Here is a 10,000-nt window from a genome sequence, read left to right as displayed (position 1 = left end):
ATGAGCTGGGGTCTGACATCCCCCTGTTGCCATGGAGGTCTAAAGGATGACCATTAGTTGTGGTTCTCGCCCCGGGACTTGGGTCAGAGTACAGCCGAAGTGGAGCACTTGTGTCGGACTAGGGAGGCTGTGCCGTGCCCCCTGGAGGTCTAAAGGATGACCAGTAGTTGTGGTTCTCGCCCCGGGACTTGGGTCAGAGTATAGCCCAAGTGGAGCACTTGTGTCGGCCTAGGGAGGCTCTGCCGTGCCCCATGGAGGTCTAAAGGATGACCATGAGGTCAAAAGGATGACCAGTAGTTGTGGTTCTCGCCCCGGGACTTGGGTCAGAGTATAGCCCAAGTGGAGCACTTGTGTCGGACTAGGGAGGCTGTGCCGGGCCCCCTGGAGGTCTAAAGGATGACCATGAGGTCAAAAGGATGACCAGTAGTTGTGGTTCTCGCCCCGGGACTTGGGTCAGAGTATAGCCCAAGTGGAGCACTTGTGTCGGCCTAGGGAGGCTGTGCCGGGCCCCCTGGAGGTCTAAAGGATGACCATGAGGTCAAAAGGATGACCAGTAGTTGTGGTTCTCGCCCCGGGACTTGGGTCAGAGTATAGCCCAAGTGGAGCACTTGTGTCGGACTAGGGAGGCTGTGCCGTGCCCCCTGGAGGTCTAAAGGATGACCAGTAGTTGTGGTTCTCGCCCCGGGACTTGGGTCAGAGTATAGCCCAAGTGGAGCACTTGTGTCGGCCTAGGGAGGCTGTGCCGGGCCCCCTGGAGGTCTAAAGGATGACCATGAGGTCAAAAGGATGACCAGTAGTTGTGGTTCTCGCCCCGGGACTTGGGTCAGAGTATAGCCCAAGTGGAGCACTTGTGTCGGACTAGGGAGGCTGTGCCGTGCCCCCTGGAGGTCTAAAGGATGACCAGTAGTTGTGGTTCTCGCCCCGGGACTTGGGTCAGAGTATAGCCCAAGTGGAGCACTTGTGTCGGACTAGGGAGGCTGTGCCGTGCCCCCTGGAGGTCTAAAGGATGACCAGTAGTTGTGGTTCTCGCCCCGGGACTTGGGTCATAGTATAGCCCAAGTGGAGCACTTGGGTCGGACTAGGGAGGCTGTGTCGTGCCCCCTGGAGGTCTAAAGGATGACCAGTAGTTGTGGTTCTCGCCCCGGGACTTGGGTCAGAGAATAGCCCAAGTGGGACACTTGTGTCGGACTAGGGAGGCTCTGCCGTGCCCCCTGGAGGTCTAAAGGATGACCAGTAGTTGTGGTTCTCGCCCCGGGACTTGGGTCAGAGTATAGCCCAAGTGGAGCACTTGTGTCGGACTAGGGAGGCTGTGCCGTGCCCCCTGGAGGTCTAAAGGATGACCATTAGTTGTGGTTCTCGCCCCGGGACTTGGGTCAGAGTACAGCCCAAGTGGAGCACTTGCGTCGGACTAGGGAGGCTGTGCCGGGCCCCCTGGAGGTCTAAAGGATGACCAGTAGTTGTGGTTCTCGCCCCGGGCCGTGGGTCTGAGTATGGCCCAAGTGGGACACTTGTGTCGGACTAGGGAGGCTCTGCCGTGCCCCCTTGAGGTCTAAAGGATGACCAGTAGTTGTGGTTCTCGCCCCGGGACTTGGGTCATAGTATAGCCCAAGTGGGACACTTGTGTCGGACTAGGGAGGCTCTGCCGTGCCCCCTTGAGGTCTAAAGGATGACCATGAGGTCAAAAGGATGACCAGTAGTTGTGGTTCTCGCCCCGGGACTTGGGTCAGAGTATGGCCCAAGTGGTGCACTTGTGTCGGTCTAGGGAGGCTGTGCCGGTCCCCCTGGAGGTCTAAAGGATGACCAGTAGTTGTGGTTCTCGCCCCGGGACTTGGGTCAGAGTATAGCCCAAGTGGAGCACTTGTGTCGGACTAGGGAGGCTGTGCCGGGCCCCCTGGAGGTCTAAAGGATGACCAGTAGTTGTGGTTCTCACCCCGGGTCGTGGGTCCGAGTCTGGCCCGAGTAGAGCACTTTGGTCGGCTACCGGGGGGTGTGCCGTGCCCCCTGGAGGTCTAAAGGATGACCAGTAGTTGTGGTTCTCGCCCCGGGACTTGGGTCAGAGTATAGCCCAAGTGGAGCACTTGTGTCGGCCTAGGGAGGCTGTGCCGGGCCCCCTGGAGATCTAAAGGATGACCATGAGGTCAAAAGGATGACCAGTAGTTGTGGTTCTCGCCCCGGGACTTGGGTCAGAGTATAGCCCAAGTGGAGCACTTGTGTCGGCCTAGGGAGGCTGTGCCGGGCCCCCTGGAGGTCTAAAGGATGACCAGTAGTTGTGGTTCTCGCACCGGGACTTGGGTCAGAGTACAGCCCAAGTGGAGCACTTGTGTCGGTCTAGGGAGGCTGTGCCGGGCCCCCTGGAGGTCTAAAGGATGACCAGTAGTTGTGGTTCTCGCCCCGGGCCGTGGGTCTGAGTATGGCCCAAGTGGGGCACTTGCGTCGGACTGGGGAGGCTCTGCCGCGCCCCCTGGAGGTCAAAAGGATGACCAGTAGTTGTGGTTCTCACCCCGGGTCGTGGGTCCGAGTCTGGCCCGAGTAGAGCACTTTGGTCGGCTACCGGGGGGTGTGCCGTGCCCCCTGGAGCCATGGGAGTGAGCTCCAGCAGACTGGTATTTTTCGGAGAACCAGGCCCACACTCCTCAGACTTTGTGCCCAGGGACAGGCCACCAAAATCGGCCGCGGCTCGTGCACTTTGCCCCTGCGTTTCTCCCAGAACCAGAGCCGGAAAAATCCCAAAATTGATGCCCAGAGATAGTCGACTCTGCCTGGAATAGATTGCCACCCAAACCCGCCAACTCACGCTGGTTTTCCGATGGCCTCACCTACTAACCCGAGCATGGTCATCGCTCGCACCTTCCAAAACCTCCAGGGGCGCAGGCACTTTTCATTTACTGGCCATAAGGCCGACCGCCTTAAGCGTTAAGCGATAAGCGAAAGGCTTAGTTTGGACTTAGTTTTTGGAGCGACGAGGTCGCCGTTTTGTCAATTCTGAACCGATTTTCACGCGGTTTTCGACTGCCTGCGCCTGGGGAGCCGCCCAGAAGCCCCAGGCAGTGTTCTGGGTGGACTTCCGGACCGGTCCGGACCCGGTACCGGCCGGGGGAACCGCACCACGCCTCTCGGGCGTTTCTACACCGATTTTCGCGGGGTTTTCGACTGCATAGACGGGGCCACCTGCTGCAGGGCCCGAGGGAGGGCCTTACTGAGCTGGGTCCGACGCAGGGCCCGGTTCCTGGAGCCCGCTGGGGGGGGGGGGGGTTCTCTAAGGCTCACGGCGGGCTGCTGAGGGGCCGGATCGGATGCAGACAGGCGCTCCTCTGCCCAGGTCTTTGCTCCCCTGCCCCACTAGGAATGGAAGACACACTGCCAACAGCTTCTGGAGGGTGATGGGCCCTGCTGCAGACCAGGTCCGACCCAGGTTTCAGCTATCCCACCCCGCAGGGACTTAAAGACACACTGCCATCAGCTTCTGGAGGCTGCTGAGCTCTACTATAGAGCAGGTCCGACCCAGGTTTCAGCTCCTGCAGCCCACTAGGACTTAAACACACACTGCCATCAGCGTCTGGATGGTGATGGGCCCTGCTGCAGACCAGGTCCGACCCAGGTTTCAGCTATCCCACCCCGCAGGGACTTAAAGACACACTGCCATCAGCTTCTGGAGGCTGCTGAGCTCTACTATAGAGCAGGTCCGACCCAGGTTTCAGCTCCTGCAGCCCACTAGGACTTAAACACACACTGCCATCAGCGTCTGGATGGTGATGGGCCCTGCTGCAGACCAGGTCCGACCCAGGTATCAGCTCCTGCACCCCGCAGGGAATTGAAGACACACTGCCATCAGCTTCTGGAGGCTGCTGAGCTCTGCTATAGACCAGGTCCGACCCAGGTTTCAGCTCCTGCACCCCGCAGGGAACTAAACACACACTGCCATCTGCAACTGGAGGCTGCTGAGCCCTGCTGCAGACCAGGTCCGACCCAGGTTATGGCTCTCCCACCCCCCTGGGACTTAAACACACACAGCCATCAGCTTCTGGATGGTGATGGGCCCTGCTGCAGACCAGGTCCGACCCAGGTTTCAGCTCCTCAACCCCGCAGGGACTTAAACCCACACCGCCATCAGCTTCTGGAGGGTGATGGGCCCTGCTGCGGGCCAGGTCCGACCCAGGTTTCAGCTCTCCCACCCCGCAGGGACTTAAACACACACAGCCATCAGCTTCTGGGGGCTGCTGAGCCCTGCTGCAGACCAGGTCCGACCCAGGTTTCAGCTCTCCCACCCCGCAGGGTCTTTAACACACACACTGCCATCAGCTGCTGGAGGCTGCTGAGCTCCGCTATAGACCAGGTCCGACCCAGGTTTCTGCTCCTGCACCCCGCAGGGAATGAAAGACACACTGCCATCAGCTTCTGGAGGCTGCTGAGCCCTGCTGCAGACCAGGTCCGACCCAGGTATCGGCTCTCCAACCAGGCAGAGACTTAAACACACACACACACACACACACTGCCATCAGCTTCTGGGGGCTGCTGAGCTCTGCTGTAGACCGGGTCCGACCCAGGTTTCTGCTCCTCCACCCCGCAGGGACTTAAACACACACTGCCACCAGCTTCTGGAGGGTGATGGGCCCTGCTTTAGACCAGGTCTGACCCGGGATATAGCTCTCCCACCCCGCAGGGACTTAAACACTCACTGCCATCAGCTGCTGGAGGCTGCCGAGCTCTGCTGCAGACCAGGTCCCACCCAGGTTTCTGCTCCTGCACCCCGCAGGGACTTAAACACACACTGCCACCAGCTTCTGGAGGGTGATGGGCCCTGCTGTGGACCAGGTCCGACCCGGATATCAGCTCTCCCACCAGGCAGGGACTTAAACACACACTGCAATCAGCTGCTGGAGGCTGCTGAGCTCTACTATAGACCAGGTCCGACCCAGGTTTCAGCTCTCCCACCAGGCAGTGACTTAAAGACACACTGCCATCAGCTGCTGGAGGCTGCTGAGCTCTTCTATAGACCAGGTCCGACCCAGGTTTCAGCTCTCACACCAGGCAGGGACTTAAACACACACTGCCATCAGCTGCTGGAGGCTGCTGAGCTCTGCTATAGACCAGGTCCGACCCAGGTTTCAGCTCTCCCACCAGGCAGGGACTTAAAGACACACTGCCATCAGCTGCTGGAGGCTGCCGAGCCCTGCTGCAGACCATGTCCGACCCAGGTTTCAGCTCTCCCACCAGGCAGGGACTTAGAGGCACGCTGCCATCAGCTTCTGGAGGCTGCTGAGCTCTGCCATAGACCAGGTCCGACCGAGGTTTCAGCTCTCCCACCCCGCAGGGACTTAAACACACACTGCCATCAGCTGCTGGAGGCTGCTGAGCTCTGCTATAGACCAGGTCCGACCCGGGATATAGCTCTCCCACCCCGCAGGGACTTAAACACACACTGCCATCAGCTGCTGGAGGCTGCTGAGCTCTTCTATAGACCAGGTCCGACCCAGGTTTCAGCTCTCCCACCCCGCAGGGACTTGAACACACACTGCCATCAGCTTCTGGAGGCTGCTGAGCTCTGCTATAGACCAGGTCCGACCCAGGTTTCTGCTCCTCCACCCCGCAGGGAATTAAAGACACACTGCCATCAGCTTCTGGATGGTGATGGGCCCTGCTGCAGACCAAGTCCGACCCGGGTTACAGCTCTCCCACCAGGCAGGGAATTAAACACACACTGCCATCAGCTGCTGGAGGCTGCTGAGCTCCGCTATAGACCAGGTCCGACCCGGGTTCCTGCTCCTGCACCCCGCAGGGACCAAAACACACACACTGCCATCAGCTTCTGGAGGCTGCTGAGCTCTTCTATAGACCAGGTCCGACCCAGGTTTCAGCTCTCCCACCAGGCAGGGACTTAAACACACACTGCCATCACCTTCTGCTGGCTGCTGAGCTCTGCTGCAGACCAGGTCCGACCCAGGTTTCAGCTCCTGCACCCCGCAGGGAACTAAACACACACTGCCGTCACCTTCTGCTGGCTGCTGAGCCCTGCTGCAGACCAGGTCCGACCCAGGTTTCAGCTCCTGCACCCCGCAGTGGATTAAAGACACACTGCCATCAGGTTCTGGAGGCTGCTGAGCTCTGCTGCAGACCAGGTCCGACCCAGGTTATGGCTCTCCCACCCCGCAGGGACTTAAACACACACCGCCGTCAGCTTCTGGATGGTGATGGGCCCTGCTGCAGACCAGGTCCGACCCACGTTTCAGCTCTCCCACCCCGCAGGGGATGAAACACACACTGCCATCAGCTTCTGGAGGCTGCTGAGCTCTGCTAAAGACCAGGTCCGACCCAGCTTTCAGCTCTCCCACCAGGCAGGGAGTTAAAGACACACTGTCATCGGCTTCTGGAGGGTGCTGAGCCCTGCTGCACACCAAGTCTGACCCAGGTTTCAGCTCATCCACCCCGCAGGGACCTAAACACACACTGCCATCAGCTTCTGAGTGGTAATGGGCCCTGCTGCAGACCAGGTCCGACCCAGGTTTCAGCTCCTCCACCCCGCCATCACCAGCTGGAGGCTGGCTGCTGCTCCTGCACCCTGCCATCAGCTGCTGGAGGCTTCTGTTCCTCCACCCCGCCATCAGCAGCTGGAGGCTGGCTGCTGGAGGCTGGCTGCTGCTCCTCCACCCCGCCATCACCAGCTGGAGGCTGGTTGCAGCTCCTGCACCCCGCCATCAGCTGCTGGAGGCTGCCTGCAGCCCCTGCACCCCGCCATCAGCTGCTGGAGGCTGGCTGCAGCTCCTGCACACCGCCATCAGCTGCTGGAGGCTGCCTGCAGCTCCTGCACCCCGCCATCAGCTGCTGGAGGCTGGCTGCTGCTCCTGCACCCCGCCAGCAGCTGCTGGAGGCTGGCTGCTGCTCCTCCACCCAACCATCAGCTGCTGGACGCTGGCTGCTGCTCCTGCACCCCGCCATCAGCTGCTGGAGGCTGGCTGCTGCTCCTCCACCACCCAACCATCAGCTGCTGGACGCTGGCTGCAGCTCCTCCACCCCGCCATCAGCTGCTGGTGGCTGGCTGCAGCTCCTTCACCCCGCCATCAGCTGCTGGTGGCTGGCTGCAGCTCCTTCACCCCGCCATCACCAGCTGGAGGCTGGCTGCTGCTCCTGCACCCCGCCATCAGCTGCTGGAGGCTGCCTGCAGCTCCTGCGCCCCGCCATCAGCTGCTGGAGGCTGGCTGCTGCTCCTGCACCCTGCCATCAGCTGTTCGAGGCTGGCTGCAGCTCCTCCACCCCACCATCACCAGCTGGAGGCTGGTTGCAGCTCCTGCACCCCGTCATCAGCAGCTGGAGGCTGCCTGCTGCTCCTGCACCCCGCCATCAGCTGCTGGAGGCTGCCTGCAGCTCCTGCACCCCGCCATCATTTGCTGGAGGCTGGCTGCAGCTCCTGCAACCCGCCATCAGCTGCTGGAGGCTGGCTGCTGCTCCTCCACCCCACCATGACCTGCTGGAGGCTGGCTGCAGCTCCTTCACACCGCCATCAGCTGATGGATGCTGGCTGAACGCTGGAGGCTGGCTGCTGCTCCCACACACCGCCATCAGCTCCTGGAGGCTGGCTGGCTGCTGGAGGCTGTCTGCTGCTGCTCCTCCACCCCGCCATCACCAGCTGGAGGCTGGCTGCTGGAGGCTGGCTGCAGCTCCTGCACCCCACCATCAGCTGCTGGAGGCTGGCTTCTGCTCCTCCACCCCGCCATCAGCTGCTGGGGGCTGGCTGCTGGAGGCTGGCTGCAGCTCCTCCACCCCGCCATCACCAGCTGGAGGCTGGTTGCAGCTCCTGCACCCCGCCATCAGCTGCTGGAGGCTGCCTGCTGCTCCTGCACCCCGCCATCAGCTGCTGGAGGCTGCCTGCACCTCCTGCACCCCGCCATCAGCTGCTGGAGGCTGGCTTCTGCTCCTCCACCCCGCCATCAGCTGATGGAGGCTGCCTGCTTCTCCACCCCGCCATCACTAGCTGGAGGCTGGCTGCTGGAGGCTGGCTGCAGCTCCTCCACCCCGCCATCAGCTGCTGGAGGCTGCCTGCAGCTCCTGCACCCCGCCATCACCAGCTGGAGGCTGGCTTCTGCTCCTCCACCCCGCCATCAGCTGATGGAGGCTGCCTGCTTCTCCACCCCGCCATCACTAGCTGGAGGCTGGCTGCTGGAGGCTGGCTGCAGCTCCTCCACCCCGCCATCAGCTGCTGGAGGCTGGCTGCTGCTCCTGCACCCCGCCATCAGCTGCTGGAGGCTGGCTGCTGCTCCTCCACCCAACCATCAGCTGCTGGACGCTGGCTGCAGCTCCTCCACCCCACCATCAGCTGCTGGACGCTGGCTGCAGCTCCTCCACCCCGCCATCAGCTGCTGGAGGCTGCCTGCAGCTCCTGCACCCCGCCATCAGCTGCTGGAGGCTGCCTGCAGCTCCTGCACCCCGCCATCACCAGCTGGAGGCTGGCTTCTGCTCCTCCACCCCGCCATCAGCTGATGGAGGCTGCCTGCTTCTCCACCCCGCCATCACTAGCTGGAGGCTGGCTGCTGGAGGCTGGCTGCTGCTCCTCCACCCAACCATCAGCTGCTGGACGCTGGCTGCAGCTCCTCCACCCCACCATCAGCTGCTGGACGCTGGCTGCAGCTCCTGCACCCCGCCATCAGCTGCTGGAGGCTGGCTTCTGCTCCTCCACCCCGCCATCAGCTGCTGGAGGCTGCCTGCTGCTCCTGCACCCCGCCATCAGCTGCTGGAGGCTGGCTGCTGCTCCTGCACCCCGCCATCAGCTGCTGGAGGCTGGCTGCTGGAGGCTGGCTGCAGCTCCTCCACCCCACCATCAGCTGCTGGACGCTGGCTGCAGCTCCTCCACCCCACCATCAGCTGCTGGACGCTGGCTGCAGCTCCTGCACCCCGCCATCAGCTGCTGGAGGCTGGCTTCTGCTCCTCCACCCCGCCATCAGCTGACGGAGGCTGCCTGCTTCTCCACCCCGCCATCACTAGCTGGAGGCTGGCTGCTGGAGGCTGGCTGCAGCTCCTCCACCCCACCATCAGCTGCTGGACGCTGGCTGCAGCTCCTGCACCCCGCCATCAGCTGCTGGAGGCTGGCTTCTGCTCCTCCACCCCGCCATCAGCTGACGGAGGCTGCCTGCTTCTCCACCCCGCCATCACTAGCTGGAGGCTGGCTGCTGGAGGCTGGCTGCAGCTCCTCCACCCCGCCATCAGCTGCTGGAGGCTGGCTGCTGCTCCTGCACCCCGCCATCAGCTGCTGGACGCTGGCTGCAGCTCCTCCACCCCGCCATCACCAGCTGGAGGCTGCCTGCTGCTCTTCCACCCCGCCATCAGCTGATGGACGCTGGCTGCAGCTCCTCCACCCCGCCATCAGCTGCTGGAGGCTGGCTGGCCGCTGGAGGCTGGCTGCTGCTCCCACACACCGCCATCAGCTGCTGGAGGCTGGCTGGCTGCTGGAGGCTGGCTGCTGCTGCTCCTCCTCCCCGCCATCACCAGCTGGAGGCTGGCTGCTGCTCCTACACCCCGCCATCAGCTGATGGAGGCTGCCTGCTCCTCCGCCCCGCCATCACCAGCTGGAGGCTGGCTGCTGGAGGCTGGCTGCAGCTCCTTCACCCCGCCATCACCAGCTGGAGGCTGGCTTCTGCTCCTGCACCCCGCCATCAGCTGCTGGAGGCTGGCTTCTGCTCCTCCACCCCGCCACCAGCTGCTGGAGGCTGGCTGCTGCTCCTGCACCCCGCCAGCAGCTGCTGGAGGCTGGCTGCTGCTCCTCCACCACCCAACCATCAGCTGCTGGACGCTGGCTGCAGCTCCTCCACCCCGCCATCAGCTGCTGGTGGCTGGCTGCTGCTCCTGCACCCCGCCATCAGCTGCTGGTGGCTGGCTGCAGCTCCTTCACCCCGCCATCACCAGCTGGAGGCTGGCTGCTGCTCCTGCACCCCGCCATCAGCTGCTGGAGGCTGGCTGCAGCTCCTCCACCCCACCATCAGCCGTTGGAGGCTGGCTGCTGCTCCTCCACCCT

Source organism: Nothobranchius furzeri, unplaced genomic scaffold (assembly GCF_043380555.1).
Source record: "Nothobranchius furzeri strain GRZ-AD unplaced genomic scaffold, NfurGRZ-RIMD1 Scf050, whole genome shotgun sequence".
NCBI lineage: Eukaryota > Metazoa > Chordata > Actinopteri > Cyprinodontiformes > Nothobranchiidae > Nothobranchius > Nothobranchius furzeri.
Note: the sequence above shows the minus strand (reverse complement) of the source record.